The sequence below is a fragment of the Vipera berus genome, assembly GCF_964194415.1.
Source record: "Vipera berus genome assembly, chromosome: 2".
NCBI lineage: Eukaryota > Metazoa > Chordata > Lepidosauria > Squamata > Viperidae > Vipera > Vipera berus.
This window is the reverse complement of record NC_138203.1, coordinates 275,426,391-275,443,410: the sequence shown is the minus strand read 5'-3', so window position 1 is coordinate 275,443,410 and position 17,020 is coordinate 275,426,391. Positions and strand designations below refer to the sequence as shown.

General features: G+C 40.6%; 1 long non-coding RNA gene across 1 annotated transcript; it reads left to right on the top strand.

Moving 5' to 3' along the window:
* The first annotated feature begins 1,539 nt into the window (after positions 1–1,539).
* Positions 1,540–15,671, top strand: LOC308664626. Its single transcript, XR_014025704.1, has 2 exons — positions 1,540–4,355; positions 14,662–15,671. It is a non-coding gene; the product is annotated as an uncharacterized lncRNA (long non-coding RNA).
* Positions 15,672–17,020: the final 1,349 nt, after the last annotated feature.

Genomic DNA, 17,020 nt, shown 5'->3' with positions numbered 1-17,020 from the left:
GCCCTGCCTTTCTCATGATATGCTCTGCATATAAGTTAAATAGGCAGGGTGACAGTATACAGCCTTGCCGGACTCCTTTCCCAATTTTGAACCAGTCAGTGGTTACTTGTACAGTTCTCACTGTTGCTTCTTGGCCCACATATAGGTTTCTCAACAGACAAATAAGATGGTCTGGTATGCCCATCTCTTTAAGAACTTGCCACAGTTTGTTATGATCCACACAATCAAAGGCTTTAGCATAGTCAATGAAGCAAAAGTAGATGTTTTTCTGGAACTCTCTAGCTTTCTCCATGATCCAGCGTATGTTGGCAATTTGATCTCTAGTTCCTCTGCCTCTTTGAAATCCTGCCTGTAGTTCTGATAGTTTTCGATCCACATATTGCTGGAGTCTAGCTTGTAGGATTTTAAGCATAACTTTACTAGCATGAGAAATGAGTGCAATAGTGCGATAGTTTGAACATTCTTTGGCACTGCCTTTCTTTGGAATTGGAATGTAAACTGATCTTTTTCAATCCTGTGGCCACTGTTGAGTTTTCCAAATTTGCTGGCAAATTGAGTGTAGCACTAGCTCAGCTGGAATACTGTCACCTCCACTAGCTTTGTTGTTGCTCAGCTTTTCTAAGGCCCACTTCATTTCACTTCAATTCATACCTGAGCGGCCTAGTGCTTTTCCCTACTTTCTTCAGTTTAAGCCTAAACTTTGCAACGATAAGATCATGGTCTGGAGGAAGTCAGGTGGTCCCACTAGGTTGGTAAGGATAAGAGAACCAGATGGTAACCACTGATGTGTAATAGATTTCCAAGAGGCCACAAAAGGATCAAAGAGGGGACTCCCAAGACCAGGGAAAAGGAGATAAAGATGTGGGAAAGGGAGATAATGTTTTCATCCCTCCTCACAGTCCCCTGGGGATGATCCTGGCTGGATGGAATCATCCTCCTTATAGTAGAATGGTAAAAGATTTAGATAAAGACCTGATGATTCAATACTGTTATTTGGGGACAAAAACGAATAGATGAGGGAACTCAGTGGCCATAGTTAGGTAGTTTTAATTACTTCATTTGAGGGCAAGGTTGGCAGAATAAACTATATACTTGAGGTAAAAGTAAAAGTATTATGATAAAGTATTGCTGTTTTAAATGTTAGCAGGATGGGATGGAGTCATCTGGAAAATACACCTGGGATAAGAGTAAAGATACCATGACTCAATATTGTTATTTTGAATGGCCAAGAAATCCTATTAAAAGCATTAGTGCATTTTGCTCAAAATATGGAAGTTTTAAAAATTGGCTATGTCAACCACTAACGTATAGGTTAATAAAAGAAATTTATATGCCTGTTGGATCCCAGGCAATATATAGTCCATTTTTGTTAGAGGAGTGTGGAGGTAGTGTCTGTGTGTCTGTGTTGTGTCTAATAATAATAATAAAAAATAAAAAGTCCTTATTTACAAAGAAAGAGATTAATAAAAACAAAGGAGCTCATTGGCTTGTGAACAGCTCCTTGTAATTATAATAATAGTTATTCATTTGTCAGAAGAAAGTATGAAATAAAATATCTGTATGTGAAATTGTTTATGCAAGCAGTTTGAATGGAAGTGAATGTATGGATATGCTAATCCTCTGTCTGTGTGTGTGAGAGAGTTTCTCCCCCACCACAGACTATGAAAGAAACAGTAAACTGCAGAATTTTTTTGTTTATTAAAAAGTGAAATGAAAAAGCAATATAAGCGTTTGCATGAGAAGAGTTTCATGGAAGATGTGTGAGAGAATTCATGGAAATAATAATAATAATAATAATAATAATAATAATAATAATAATAATAATAATAATAATAATAATAATAATAATAATAATAATAATAATAATAAGAATAAGAAGAAGAAGAAGAAGAAGAAGAAGAAGAAGAAGAAGAAGAAGAAGAAGAAGAAGTAGTAGTTGGAAGGGACCTTGGAGGTCATCTAGTCCAACCCCCTGCTCAGGCAGGAAACCTTATACCATTTCAGACAAATGAGTGTCCATTCTCTTCTTACAAATGTCCAGTGTTGGAGCATTCACCACCTCTGGAGGCAGGTTTATTTATTTATTTATTTATTCATTCATTCATTCATTCATTCATTCATTTATTTATAAAAATTTTATACCGCCCTTCTCCCGAAGGACTCAGGGCGGTGTACAGGGCAATAAATATAGAAATATAAATACAAAAGTTAAAAAAGATTAAATAATTATGCCCAATATAATACAACAATTGTTCCACTGGTTAATTGTTCTGTCAGGAAGTTTCTCCTTAGTTCTAGGTTACTTCTCTCCTTGACTAGTTTCCATCCGTTGCTTCTTGTCCTGCTTTCAGGTGCTTTGGAGAATAGCTTGGCTCCCTCTTCTTTGTGGCAGCCCCTGAGATATTAGAACACTGCTATCATGTCACCCATCACCCTTCTCTTCATTAAACTACACATACCCAATTCCAGCAACCGTTCCCTATATGTTTTAGCCTCCAGCCCCCTAATCATCTTGGTTGCTCTTCTCTGTACCCTTTCTAGAGTCTCGACATCTTTTTTACATCGTGGTGACCAAAACTGGATGCAGTATTCCAGGTGTGGCCTTACCAAAGCATTGTAAAGTGGTATTAGTACTTCACTTGATCTTGATTCTATCCCTCTGTTAATGCAGCCTAGCACTGTGCTGGCTTTTTTGGCAGCTGCAGCACAATGCTGGCTCATATTGAAGTGATTGTCCACTAGGACTCCGAGGTCCCTCTCACAGTTACTACTATTGAGCAAGGTACCACCTATACTATACCTGTGCATTTGATTTTTCCTGCCTAAATGTAGAACCTTACTTTTTTCACCATTGAATTTCATTTTGTTAGATAGTGCCCAGTGTTCGAGTCTGTCCAGATCCTCCTTTATCTTAAGCCTATCTTCTGGAGTATTGGCATGTGAAGAAGAGAAAACTATTTTGTTAGTGGTGCGATTTTTATGTAATTCTTCTTTTTCTGTCTCCTCCCCCCTTGCTGGTTGTGTTGCTTTAAGAGAGAGAGAGAGAGAGAGAGAGAGAGGAAAAGTGGGGTCTGATCTTTTAAACTTTTTTTCTGTTTAGAATTCTGGTTTGAGGAAGCTGGGGTGGATGTGAAATTTAATGTTTTAACCTACTTAATGGAAATTTGTTTCCATCTGAATGGAATCTGATTAAATTGGAATTTGACTAAATTTATATGAAAAGCAAAAAGTTGATACTAGTTTGATAGAAAACTATTTCAGTAACTCAGAATATCTTATTAAGCTTGTTTATTTATTTATTTATTTATTTTGTGTAGTTGCTTGTTGTTTTTTTTAAATTAAATGTTTTTATGTCTGTGTACAGGACACACTGATAGAAAATCATACCTAAGAAAATTAAAGGAATTGTAATTCAACCCTTGTTTAAAATGAAGGAGTTGAGAAAATTTTGGGGATTATATATGAGCTATGTTGTTTCAAGTAAAGATTTGTGTGCAAACAAACTCAAGCAGAGTTTGGTGAGCATTCCTTTGTTGGCTCTTTACTAAGCAACATTTTTGTAAATGCGGACAAAGGAATGGCTAGAGAAAGGGGGTTTTACCCAGAAGTGGAGGAAAAGAGGCAGCCAGTGGTATTTTTGTCTAAAATTGACATTTGGGGAAGTCTTGGTGGTTAGCATTTCTTATCATGTGTGTAAACACTTGTTCATAGCAAAGTAGTTGGGGGAATAAAGCAATAACTCGGACACAGAAGCAACCACTGAAGGAGGGATGGTTGATACTTTTCTATGGTTAATATATGGTTGGTAATATGATAAGTATGATATGTAGACAAGTAAATAAAATGCTCTATAACATCTAGTGGTGATGCTATTTCAATGCATTCAAGTTGATTTTAAATTACCTCAAGTGGGAAATTCCACAGTATGAAACTAATGACATGTTTATAAAGAATTAGATACTGGGGCTGTTTTCTGCTTTGTCTTTTCTCAGCAAGCAAGGATTGCTAGCCCAGACACCTCCATTGGAGTTTGCTGTCCACAAGTTTCAGCTTGGTGATTGGGTCCTGATAAAAAAAACTGGTGTGAAGAAAAACTTACTTCAGCCTGGGGTGGTCCCTACCAAGTCCTAACAACTGAAACAGCAGTTCGAAAGAAAAGAAAGGATGGAGCAAAAGAGTGGAAAATAATTCCTGGAGAAGACCCTTTCGGAATAAAAATTTACAGAAACCCAATGTGGTCATTGTGGGGTGAAGAAATAATAGCCTGGGTTTGTTTGTGATTTTTCTCTTGCAGGAGTAGCAGCTTTCCATCCAAGGATTCCAGAAGAAGCTGTGGACCTCTGCATTCTACAAACGTCTACATAATTTATTTATTTATTTATTTATTTAATTTTATTTATATACCGCCCTTCTCCCGAAGGACTCAGGGCGGTGAACAGGGCAGATATATAAAAAATACAAAAATACAAAAGTTAAAAGAAAATTAAACATTGTTGTTGTTAGTTACAAAGTCGTGTCCGACCCATCGCGACCCTATGGACAATGTTCCTCCAGGCCTTCCTGTCCTCTACCATCTTCTGGAGTCCATTTAAGCTCACGCCTACTGCTTCAGTGACTCCATCCAGCCACCTCATTCTCTGTCGTCCCCTTCTTCTATTGCCCTCAATCTTTCCCAGCATTAGGCTCTTCTCCAGTGAGTCCTTCCTTCTCATTAGATGGCCAAAGTATTTGAGTTTTAGCTTCAGGATCTGGCCTTCTAAAGAGCAGTCAGGGTTGATCTCCTCTAGGACTGACCGGTTTGATCGCCTTGCAGTCCAAGGGACTCGCAGGAGTCTTCTCCAGCACCATAGTTCAAAGGCTTCAATTCTTTGGCGCTCAGCCTTTCTTATGGTCCAGCTTTCACTGCCATACATTGCAACTGGGAAGACCATAGCCTTGACTATACGTACTTTTGTTGACAGGGTGATGTCTCTGCTTTTTAGTGTGCTGTCTAGATTTGCCATGGCTTTCCTCCCCAGGAGCAAGCGTCTTTTAATTTCTTGGCTACAGTCCCCATCTGCAGTGATCTTGGAGCCCAGGAAAATAAAATCTGTCACTACCTCCATTTCTTCCCCATCTATTTGCCAGGAATTGAGAGGGCCAGATGCCATGATCTTGGTTTTCTTAATGTTTAGTTTCAACCCACATTTTGCACTCTCCTTCTTCACTCGCAACAAGAGGCTCTTTAGTTCCTCTTCACTTTCTGCCATTAGAGTGGTATCATCTGCATATCTTAGGTTGTTGATGTTTCTTCCGGCAATCTTAATTCCAACTTTTGATTCATCTAGCCCTGCCTTTCTCATGATGTGCTCTGCATATAAGTTAAATAGGCAAGGCGACAGTATGCAGCCTTGCCGGACTCCTTTCCCAATTTTGAACCAATCAGTGGTTCCGTGTCCAGTTCTCACTGTTGCTTCTTGGCCTACATATAGGTTTCTCAAGAGACAAATAAGATGGTCTGGTATGCCCATCTCTTTAAGAACTTGCCAGAGTTTGTTATGATCCACACAATCAAAGGCTTTAGCATAGTCAATGAAGCAGAAGTAGATGTTTTTCTGGAACTCTCTAGCTTTCTCCATGATCCAGCGTATGTTAGCAATTTGATCTCTAGTTCCTCTGCCTCTTCGAAATCCTGCCTGTACTTCTGGTAGTTCTCGATCCACATACTGCTGGAGTCTAGCTTGTAGAATTTTAAGCATAACATTACTAGCATGAGAAATGAGTGCAATGGTGCGATAGTTTGAACATTCTTTGGCACTGCCTTTCTTTGGAATTGGAATGTAAACTGATCTTTTCCAATCCTGTGGCCACTGTTGAGTTTTCCAAATTTGCTGGCAAATTGAGTGTAGCACTTTTACTGCATCGTCTTTTAAGATTTTGAATAGCTCAGTTGGAATACTATCACCTCCACTAGCTTTGTTGTTGCTCAGCTTTTCTAAGGCCCACTTCACTTCACATTCTAGGATGTCTGGCTCGAGGTCAGTGACCACCTCATTGTGATTATCAGGGACATTAAGCTCATTCTTTTTTTTTTTTTTTATTGAAAAGTTTTAAAAATACAGTTTTCCTTTAAAAAACCCCCTTCCCCCTCCCTCCTCCCCTCCCTACCTCCCCCCTTCCCCCCCTCCCCCCCTCCCTCCTCCCCCCCACCTCCCCCTAACCCCCCTCCCCCCCCGGACTTCCCAGAGCTAAATACAAGGTATATATATATAAAAAAGCAATCATAAACAACCATATACTAACAACTATAAATTCTAAAATCCCTCACTCTCTAACTTATATAGGATCAAACAAAACTTAGCATTATTAAATATATATAGAAGACAAAATAAAAAAAGAAAAAAGAAAACGAAAGAAGACTTATTCAAATGCTAGATAAAACTTCTTGACCCTATACTTATTCTGGATAAACTCAATCCATTTTCTCCATTCCATAATATAATGTTCTTGCGAGTAATCTTTCAAATAGGCCGAAATCTTCGCCATCTCTGCCAAGTCGGAAACCTTTAAAATCCACTCTTGTATAGTCGGCAGTTCCTCTTTCTTCCAATATTGACCTATCAAAAGTCTTGCTGCCGTAACTAAATTCAACATCAACTTAGAGTCCACAACTGTAGCGTCAACAATTATTCCCAACAAAAAAAATTGCGGACAAAACTTTATCCTCCGTTTAAAAATCTTCTGCATATTCCACCAGACTTTTATCCAAAAAGCCTTGACCTTTTTACATGTCCACCATATGTGAAAATATGTTGCCTCTTCATCACCACACCTCCAACATTTAGGCTGATAATTCGGATACATACTTGCAAGCTTTTTAGGATCTAGATGCCATCTATAAAACATTTTGTAAAAGTTCTCTCTTAAACTTTGAGCTTGAGTGAATTTTACATTCCTCACCCAGATCTTTTCCCACGTGTCCATTGTAATAACTTCCTGAATGTTTTGGGCCCATTTTATCATACAATCCTTAACAAGCTCTGTTTCTGAATCGATCTCTATCAATGCAAGATATATCCGTTTAATATGTGCTGGTCCTTGATTTCTAATTTGCTTTATCAAATTTTCATCAGTCGTTGCAAATCCATTTTTTTGGTCTTCTTTCCACCTGGCCTGTAACTGAATATATTGAAACCAAGTCTGAACAACCTTCTCTTCTCGCAAGAAACTATATGATTTCAAGCACCAAATATTCCTTTCCAAACTTAAAATTTCCTTGTAAGTAGTCTCATCATGTTTGAAACCAGCATGTATATTTTCTATTGCGTGTTTTGGGATTGCCCACAATGGTATCTTGCTGCTTAACTTATGTCTATACTTCTTCCAAACTCTCAGCAATGCCTGTCTTAAAATATGCATCCTAAACACAGTATCTACCTTCTTATCATACACCAAATATGCATGCCAGCCAAACAACAGATCATGGCCCTCAAGATTTAATAACCTCGATTGTGTCAAATTAATCCAATCACTTATTCCTACTAGTGCAGCAGCTTCATAATATAATTTAAAATTAGGCATTTTAAGGCCACCTCTCTCACGAGTATCCTGCATAATCTTAAGTTTAACTCGTGGCTTTTTCCCTGCCCACACAAATTTATTGATACCACGCTGCCATTCCTCCAAGTTAGAGTCTTTCTTAAGAATCGGTATCATTTGAAATAAGAATAAAAATTTGGGCAGGACATTCATTTTCACTGCTGCAATCCGTCCCAACAAAGACAATTGCAATTTTTCCCAACTCTCCAGTTCTTTTTGAATTTTCCCCCATAACTTTTCATAATTATTTTTATATAGCTTTGTATTAGAGGGCGACAAAATCACCCCCAAATATTTAACCCTTTTAACAATCTCAAATCCAGTTAATCCTTCTAGGAGAGCCTTCTGCGAAACTGTCATATTTCTAGCCAATATTTTAGTTTTCTGTATATTTACTTTAAATCCAGAAACCTTCCCATATTGTGTTATTATCTCCATCAGGTCCACAACAGAGTTCTCTGGCTGGGTCACTGTAACAACCAGATCATCTGCAAATGCTCTCAATCTGTAATCCTGATCTCCAACTTGTATCCCCTTAATTTTTTCCGAATTCCGAATCTTAACCAATAATATCTCTAATGTTAATATAAATAACAAGGGCGATAGCGGACAGCCTTGCCTTGTGCCCTTCTCAATATTACATACTGTTGTCAAACTATTGTTAACTATAATTCGGGCAGTTTGTTTTTGGTATAATGCCCTAATCGGTTGTAAAAAATTTTCCCCAAAATCCATTTTGTCTAAAACTTTCAACAAAAATTGCCAGTTCAATTGATCAAAAGCCTTTTCAGCATCTAAAAAGATTAGCGCAGCAGAGATCTGGTTGTGCCTTTCCAAAAACTCTAACACATCAACTATATGTCTCACATTAGTTTTCATTTGTCTTCCACTAATAAACCCCGTTTGGTCCCCATGAATCACCTGTTGCAGAACCCTCATCAGTCTATTAGCCAAAACCTTAGCAAATATCTTATAATCTGTATTTAAAAGCGATATCGGTCTGTAATTTTTAACTAAAGTAGCATCCTGGTCTTCCTTCGGAATCAAAGAGATAAAAGCTGTTCTCCAAGACGGGGGCACCTTTCCCCCCCTCTGGATTGTCTGGAACAGTTCCTTTAACGGTTTTATCATCTCTAATTGTAAGTTTTTATAATAGGCCGCAGTCAAGCCATCAGTGCCTGGTGCTTTATCCACCTTCAGTTCCTTAATAGCTGTAAAAATTTCTTCTTCTGTAATCAGTTGGTTAATCCCCTCTTTTTGTACTTGCGTAAGAACCGGGATGCTAGCCTTCTCCAAATACGTATCAATATCTTTTGCATTAATGTCCTCTTTAGTATATAATTTCGAATAAAAATCCACAAAGGCATCCTTAATAAGATTCTGTTGATACACAACCCTTCCTTTATGCTCAATCTTATCTATATTAGATGCCCTTTGTTTTTTCCTCAGTCTATAAGCCAACCATCTGCCTGGCTTATTAGCATTGCAAAAAGTATTATGCCTAGCAAACCGCAGATTGGTCGCCACTTGATCAGCCATTAATTTATCAAATTGTCCTCGTAACAGTCTAATAGCCTCCTTGATCTTCACCTCCTCTGGGTTCAAAATCAAAGCCTTTTCTTTTTCCTTTATTTCATTCTCCAGTTCTTTCCTTCTAGTTTCCACTGCACGTCTATGTCTATTATTCATATATATCAACACCCCTCTCATATAGGCCTTGCTAGCATCCCAAACCATATCCATAGAGGTACCCTTATTCATATTCATCTCAAAAAAATCCTTCATCCGCTGTTTGCATTCTTCCACATTTCTCTGATTTCTAAACAAATTCTCATTTACGCGCCATGAGCGTCTATCTCCTCTTTCCTTATCAATCTCCAACCACACTGGACTGTGATCAGAGATAATTCTTGCGCAGATTTTCACCTTTTTAGTTCTCAAAAGAAGATCATTAGTCAACAAAATAAAATCAATCCTCGAAAAAGATTGGTGTCTATCAGAATAAAATGTATAATCCTTCTCCCGCAAATGTCTCTCACGCCAAATATCTCGCAATTCCAGGTCATCCTTCATTTCAAAAAAAGATTTAGGCAGTCTAGCATGACTTGGAATGCGTTTAAAGGCTCCAGCCTTATCCAACTGTACATCCATAACTCCATTCCAGTCCCCCATAAAAATAAAGGATTTATAATCCAACTGGGTAAGCTTTGTATGAAGTAAACTAAAAAAGTCAGCTTGTTGTTGATTTGGAGCATATAATCCAACTAAAAGCGTCTTTTTACCTTCAAACAACAGCTCGATCATAACATATCTTCCATGCTTATCTGCTTCAATTAGGTCCGCTGTTAAGGCACTTTTAACATAAACAACCACTCCATTTTTCTTATTCTCTGCAGAAGCAACAAATTGCGTACCCAGCCTCGAGTTCAATAAATACTTTTGATCCAAAACTCTAATATGCGTTTCTTGCAGGCATATAACATCTATCTTAAATTGTTTTAAATATTGAAAAACTTTCTTCCTCTTCTGCGGTGAGTTTAGTCCATTAACATTCCAGGTTAAAAATTTAGTTGCCATGTATATCCTCGAGAAGCTCTTGGACCACAGCTTTGATAGGACTGGTTACTTTAGGCCGTGCTCCTCCCACAGCTTGGCTATGAATGCGATGTGAAGAATCTGAAGACTTTTGCTGATCTTGTTCTTTTATTTTCTTTGCTCGTTTTAAAGCAGCACGCGTCACTCTTTGCTCTCTAGGATCATCCAAAGAGATTGTAGCTTGATCTCCTCCAGCACCATTTTCCTCTGTTTCCTCCTCTTGTTGTTCTTCTTCTCCAGATCCCTTTCCAGCTTCCAGGAGCGTTAATGGGGTTGCTTTTAAGACATTATTGTAGAAATCACGTGCTTATTTCACAGTAATCAGCCTATACCTTTTACCTTCATACATCACCATCAGCCCCTCTGGAATCTCCCATCTGAACCTTATATCTCTTTGCTTGAGCTCTTGCACAAGAAATGTATAGTCCTTTCTTCCCCTTAAAATCCTTGGAGGAATTTCTTTTAAAACCAAGACTTCTTGTTCAGCAATCACAACCTTAGCATCATAGGCAGCTTGTATAACTTGATCTCTAATTTCTCTTTTTGCAAAATAAACCACCACATCTCTAGGCAACTTTCTCTGTCTGGCAATCCATGAATTCACCCGAAACACTTTATCCATAGCTGCTCTTATTTCAGATGCTGGCTGGTTCAATACCCCTTCGAGAGCCTCAGAGATCAGCTGCTTTAAATCTTCTTTAACATTCTCTTTTAAGCCTCTAATTCTGACAGCAAACTGCATCTGGTAATATTGGGCATGGCTTAACTCCCTTTCCAACTTGCCTCTTTCAATTTCATTCTCCCGTGCTTTTACTTCTAGTATAGCATTCCTTTGAGCCAAATCATCCACTTTTTCATCTAAATCTTCCACACATTCCGCCACTTTATGCACTGAAGTCAAAATGTCTACCTTCATCACGCTGTACTTCTGTTCCATCCTCTCTTCCATTCTTTCCTCAAATTTCTCCAATTTCTCCTCCATCTGTGCAAATTTATCAGCAATTGATTGATTAATTGATTCCAAAAGTACCTGGGCATGTTTATCCAAGGCATCTCGCAAATCCTTCGATGTCAGCACTTCAGGAGGGTGCAATGCCTGTAGTGATGATTGTTGCACCGGCGAGGATCCTCCACTCCGAAGAGTTTTAGAGGGAGGTTTAGCCGCCATCTTTTAATCCTCAATTATGACGCACTTTCAATTAAAGTTTAAAAAGTCCAACAAGTTAGAGAGTACAGTAAAATAGTCCTCTTCACCTTTTCCTCTTGTACCGCTCTGCCTGGGACTTCCGCTGGCGGCACGGCGCTGAAGACAGCCTCCCTTGGCTGCCCGCGGCTCAGCTGTTTGTTTTTTCGCCCGAAACAGCGCCGATCAGCTGTTCGGGCGAAATTGAAGCCCCCTCCTCGGGAGAAGAGGAGGGGGTGAGGCCCCAGGTAGGGGTAGAGTTCTCCGAGGCCGCCTGAGCTTCGAGCTTGGGCGGCTGAAGGATCGAACTCCCCCGAAGCCTGGGTTGCTCCCAGCTGGCCGTCGTCTCTGCTCCGAACTTCTTGGAGCAGAGCCAGGCGTCTGCGAACCATCCCTGCCTGAAGAAAGGACTATGATTTAAAGGAGCAGGCAGAGCGGTACATTAAGCTCATTCTTGTATAGTTCTTCTGTGTAATTTTGCCACCTCTTCTTAATCTCTTCTGCCTCTGTTAGGTCCCTGCCATTTTGGTCCTTTATCATGCCCATTTTTGCATGGAACGTTCCCTTCATCTCTCCAATTTTCTTGAAAAGCTCTCTGGTCCTCCCTATTCTATTGTTTTTTTCTATTTCTTTGCATTGTTCATTTAAGAAGGCATTCTTATCTCTTCTAGCTATTCTTTGGAATTCTGCATTTAATTGGGCATATCTTTCTTTTTCTCCCTTGCCTTTCGCTTCCCTCCTTTCCTCAGCTATTTGCAAAGCTTCCTCAGACAGCCATTTTTCTTTCTTGCATTTCTTTTTCTTTGGGATGGTTTTGGTTGCTACCTCTTGTACAATGTTGCGAACCTCTGTCCATAGTTCTTCAGGCACTCTGTCTATCAGATCTAATTCCTTAAATCTATTTGTCACCTCTACTGTATATTCAACAGGGATATGATTTAATTCATACCTGACTGGCCTAGCGCTTTTCCCTACTTTCTTTAATTTAAGCCTAAACTTTGCAACAAGAAGCTCATGGTCTGAGCCACAGTCAGCTCCTGGTCTTGTTTTTACTGACTGTATAGAGCTTCTCCATCTTTGGCTGCAGAGCATATAGTCAATCTGATTTCTGTGTTGACCGTCTGGTGATGTCCATGTGTAAAGCCGTCTCTTGGGTTGTTGGAAAAGAGTGTTTGCTATGACCATCGTATTCTCTTGACAAAATTCTATCAGCCTGTGCCCTGCTTCATTTTGTACTCCAAGGCCAAACTTGCCTGTTATTCCAGTTATCTTTTGGCTTCCTACTTTAGCATTCCAATCTCCCATGATGATAAGGACATCATTTTTGGGTGTTAGTTCTATAAGGTGCTGTAAGGCTTCATAGAACCGGTCAATTTCATCCTCTTCAGCACTGGTGGTTGGGGCATAGACCTGGACTACTGTGATATTGAATGGTTTGCCTTGGATTCGAACTGAGATCATTCTGTCATTTTGAGGGTTGTATCCCAGTATTGCTTTTCCTACTTTTTTATTGACTATGAAGGCTACTCCATTTCTTCTGAGGGATTCTTGCCCGCAGTAGTATACCTGATGGTCATCTGAATTAAATTCACCCATTCCTGTCCATTTTAGTTCGCTGATACCTAAGATGTCGATGTTCAGTCTTGTCATCTCTTGTTTGACCACGTCCAGCTTGCCTTGATTCATGGATCTTACATTCCAGGCTCCTATGGAGAAAGAATCTTTACAGCATCGGACTTTCCTTTCACCACCAGACATATCCACAGCTGAGCGTCCTTTCGGCTTTGGCCCAGTCGCTTCATTCTTTCTGGCGCTACTAGTACTAGCCCTCTGCTCTTCCCCAGTAGCATATTGGACGCCTTCCGACCTGAGGGGCTCATCTTCCAGCGTCATATCGTTTTGCCTTTTGGTACTGTCCATAGGGTTTTCATGGCAAGATACTGGAGTGGGTTGCCATTTCCTTCTCCAGTGGATCACGTTTTGTCAGAACTCTCTGCTATGACCTGTCCGTCTTGGGTGGCCCTGCACGGCATAGCTCATAGCTTCATTGAATTACGCAAGCCCCTTCGCCACGACAAGGCAGTAATCCATGAAGGGGAAATTAAACATATGCCCAACTAAAAACAGTAAATACATATATTAAAAATGACAATAAAAACCCAACCCATCCCCCATCAGGCCAGGCTGGCTTGTTCAAATAAGAGTGTCTTCAGATCGCGACGGAAGGAGGGAAGGTCGGGCGCCATCCGGAGCTCAACCGGCAACCGATTCCATAGCTCTGGGGCGCCCACAGAGAAGGACCTCCCCCTGGGGGCCACCAATCGACATTCTCTGATCGGTGGCACGCTGAGGAGGCCCTCTCTGTGGGAGCGCACAGGGCGGAGGGAAGTTGTTGCCGGCAGCAGGTGCTCCCCAAGGTACTCCGAACCCATGCCATGTAGGGCCTTAAACACCATTACCAGTACCTTGAATCTCACCCGGAAGACAACTGGTAACCAATGCAGCTCACGGAGCAGAGGTGTAACATGGGAGTATCGGGAGACTCCCAACACAACTCTCGCGGCTGCATTCTGTACCAGTTGGAGCCTCCGAGTGGTCCTCAAGGGCAGCCCCATGTAGAGAGCGTTGCAGTAGTCCAGACGAGAGGTCACGAGCGCGTGAGTGACCGTACATAAGGCATCCCGGTCTAGATAGGGCCGCAACTGGCGCACCAGGCGAACCTGGGCAAAGGCCCCCCTAGTCACAGCTACTATATGGTCTTCCAGAGTGAGCCGTGAATCTAGGAGGACTCCCAAGTTGCGAGCCCTATCTACGGGGGGTAATAGTTCACCCCCCATGGAAAGAGATGGAATGTTCTGAATATCCCGGTATGCCGGTATGCACAGCCACTCAGTCTTGTCGGGGTTGAGTTGAAGTCTGTTCCTCCCCATCCAGACCCGAACCACCTCCAGGCAACGGGACATCACGTCGAGGGCATCACTGGGGTGGTTTGGGGTCAAAATGAAAAGCTGGGTATCATCGGCATACTGATGATACCCAACTCCAAAACCACGAATGATCTCACCCAGCGGTTTCATGTAGATGTTGAACAGGAGAGGCGAGAGGACCGACCCATGAGGAACTCCACAAACGAGAGACCTCGAGGTCGACCTCTGCCCCCCTGCCAACACCGACTGCGAACGTCCCAGGAGATAGGAGGAGAACCACTGCAAAACCGTGCCTCCCACTCCCAATCCCCTGAGATGCCGCAGCAGGATACCATGGTCGATGGTATCGAACACCGCTGAGAGGTCTAATAGGACTAGGACAGAGGAATGTGTTGGTTCTGTGATTGAAATGGTGTTACTGAATGTTCTTATCACTGTTGTGATTGTGGACAATCTGTCCCTGTGAAGAAATTTGTGACATAGTAATAATGGAGGATTGGTTAAAAATATGTAAAGGTCTGACATCAACACTCTTTAGCCCATATACCCAATTATAGGAGAAATTGAAATTTAGGCAGCAGAAACACAACCTAACTTAAATTCAGTTATATTAGGAGATAGTGATATTCAAATTCCACGGAATATAGAATGGATAGTTTTAAGGTGTATACAAGTTAATCAAACATAAGAGGAATGGAACAGAGATTAATAGAAACTACCATTACTAAAAGAATGTCTTTAGGAGAAACCCCCCTATACCATATGAAAATGAGGAAATGTGTTTGAGGGATAACGAGGAGGAAGAACAACATCCCAGAAACTTTCATAACTGGGATCATTACAGCTCAAGCTTGCTTGCCAACATATAAGTATATAACGTAGCTCATATATGCAAAGTGTATTTTTTGTTTGTTTATAAATTTCTGAAAGGATAAAGAAAGGGTAGATTGAAAGGAATAAAAGTATTATTCAGAATTTCTAATGAGTCTAAAGGTTGAAGCAGAAGCCAACTGAAGATCAGAAATAATATATATCTAAGTATTGACAGGTACAAATGTGAAAAGGAGAAGTTACAAATTGCAAGAGGAAATATCGAAATAACTATAGAAGACAACTGTGGTAACAGAAAATTAGACGGCAAAAGATAGGATATGGACAAAGGGGCTTTCTGGAACATGGGAAGGATAGTGGTTTTAGGCGGTCTGGAAAGTTTATCGGATGATTAGGGAAGTGGCGTTGAGTGCGATAGGGGAGTGGGAATTGCATCGGGGATAGGATATAAAAATGTATCAAACAGCTCTGTAAGGTGTAGCTGAACTCTTGTGTGTGTTTCAGTCCACCAAGCCTTTGCAAATGCTTCTTTTGAAATAAAAACTTTGTTGCTGGAATTCCAAGTGAGTTTATTTGTTTTGGAGCTTGAGCCACGTTCCAAAGAGTCACAAATATATTACCTGTAAAACCTTTTTTAGTCTTTCTGCCAAAATTGCAGTGAATAGTTTATAGTCCTCATTTAATAATGAGATTGGTCTGTAGTTCTTTATCATCATAGCATCTTGACTCTCCTTTGGAAGTATCACAATATTAGCTTCTCTCCAAAGTTGGGGATATCTTTCCCCCCTGTAATATAACAATCCTTACATGCTTTAATGCAGGGGTCTTCTTGGCCATTTTATGACTTGGCTGAGTAATTCTGGGAGTTGAAGTCCACAAGTCATAAAAGGGCCAAGTTTGAAGACCCCTGCTTTAATGGCTAAAGATGTTCATCTTCAAAACATTTTTTTTAATTCCATTTATATCCCGCCCTTCTCCGAAGACTCAGGGCGGCTTACAAGCTTAGCATTTATAATATTGACTTGTCAGTTCGTCTGGGCCAAGGGCTTTGCCTGATTTCATTTTTCTTATAGCTTCTGATATTACAAATCTACCATATTCATCTGATAAAAGTAGCCTACGTTTAAATTGGGGTTTCATATATAACCCCCCCCCTTCATGGATTACTGCCTTGTTGTGGCAAAGGAGCTTGCATAATTCAATGAAGCTATGAGCTATGCCGTGCAGGGCCACCCAACATGGAAAGGTCATAGCAGAGAGTTCTGACAAAACGTGATCCACTGGAGAAGGAAATGGCAACCCACTCCAGTATCTTTGCCATGAAAACCCTATGGACAGTACCAAAAGGCAAAACGATATGAGGCTGGAAGATGAGCCCCTCAGGTCGGAAGGCGTCCAATATGCTACTGGGGAAGAGCAGAGGGCTAGTACTAGTAGTGCCAGAAAGAATGAAGCGACTGGGCCAAAGCCGAAAGGACGCTCAGCTGTGGATGTGTCTGGTGGTGAAAGGAAAGTCCGATGCTGTAAAGATTTTTTCTCCATAGGAACCTGGAATGTAAGATCCATGAATCAAGGCAAGCTGGACGTGGTCAAACAAGAGATGACAAGACTGAACATCGACATCTTAGGTATCAGCGAATTAAAATGGACAGGAATGGTTGAATTTAATTCAGATGACCATCAGGTATACTACTGTGGGCAAGAATCCCTGAGAAGAAATGGAGTAGCCTTCATAGTCAATAAAAGAGTAGGAAAAGCAATACTGGGATACAATCCTTAAAATGACAGAATGATCTCAGTTCGAATCCAAGGCAAACCATTAAATATCACAGTAGTCCAAGTCTATGCTGCAACCACCAGTGCTGAAGAGGATGAAATTGACCAGTTCTATGAAGCCCTACAGCAC